Genomic DNA, 1,508 nt, shown 5'->3' on the forward strand with positions numbered 1-1,508 from the left:
TACAATGAGCCACTTCACTGTTTCTATCTACGAGAAAAAAAATTATAGGAGATTTAAAAAAACTATTCGATAACATCATACAGTAACCAGTGCTTATGGCATAAATCGACAGATAGTCAGGACTCGAAAACTACTTTGTGCGCACATACATCCATTTGTGTACATATGTGTCTCCATATGCAATGACATTGCATGTTTGTGGCAGTATAAATATCTGCATACTCAACATAAATCCAACTATTCTGAGTAGCATCATCAATTCTTCACTCAACGCTATTTTTCTCTTGCCCTGTAAATATTTTCTCTCATTAACTGTATGGAACGTCCTAAATTTAAAATAAGTATTACTAAAAGCTAACTTGTGGTGCTAAAGATCTTCTGATTTGACCCAGAATGGGATGAAAATTACTCATTCGTACACTTGTAGTCTGTAGTCCAATTAAAGACGTTTATTACAGTTAATGGAGGAAAAGTTCAAACAGATGAAGGGAGCACAAACATTTAGATATGCTAGTAATTGTTTTGCTCGTATATCTATACATACATATGTGGCCCTTCCATCCCAGGACTTGAGGAACAAACAAAAACCACACAAGCAGCTTCTAGTCCCACGTCAAGTCTTTGCAGCAGCACCACCGAGCAGTGCTGCCAATACCGGTCACTCCGACTACTACGGTTTTCTCAGCCACCTAAGTGTGAAGTGTTAGCATGTACTTGACAGTCTCACACAGTCATTCATACGAGACACACGCGCGTCTAGTCAGCAGTACACGCTGCTTGTACATTAAAACTCGAATAAAGTTCCTACTTTTGTAACCCTACAGGCGAGTTATCATTTCACGCCCTGTACCCAACCTTCCACCTCCTCATCTTGGAATAGTTTCACTCATAATCATATATATATATATATATATATATATATATATATATATATACACATGTACATTAAAGCGTACTCGACTCCCTCTTTCTTATTTCATTAAAAAACCAACTCGTGGATTTTTTTGAAAATTCAATATAATGTTTCTCTTATCGTATTCTATCAAACAAAAAAAATTGGTAGGTTTCTAAACTTGTTTTGTGTAGAACTTTTATACTACCTTATTGAAAGGAGAATATTTGAAGTAAATACCATATGATATTTTCAATTTAAAAAAAATGAAATTTTATGTGTATCAAAAATTAAAGATCTCCAAGTTTTTTTCAATGAACACCGTTAAGTTACCCAAGATATAAATGTATTTCTTAATTTTTATTTAACTAAGTAAAAAATCGTTCAAGATTTTTGCAATATTATCCGTTTGCATATTTTATTATTAAATTCATTTTGATATTTAATTTAGATGTTCATGACTAAACATCACATCTTTTTTACAATTGTGAAATGAAGATACAGTATAGTAATTAAAAAAAATATATTTGTTCTTCATCATCTTGAAAAATTATAACTGTAAATAATTACATTAAGTTATAATGTTTCACTATGTACTAGAATTATTTTGTACTAA

This window comes from Copidosoma floridanum, unplaced genomic scaffold (genome assembly GCF_036245765.1).
Source record: "Copidosoma floridanum isolate Cflo_tuat_1 unplaced genomic scaffold, Cflo_Japanese_pri ptg000030l, whole genome shotgun sequence".
NCBI lineage: Eukaryota > Metazoa > Arthropoda > Insecta > Hymenoptera > Encyrtidae > Copidosoma > Copidosoma floridanum.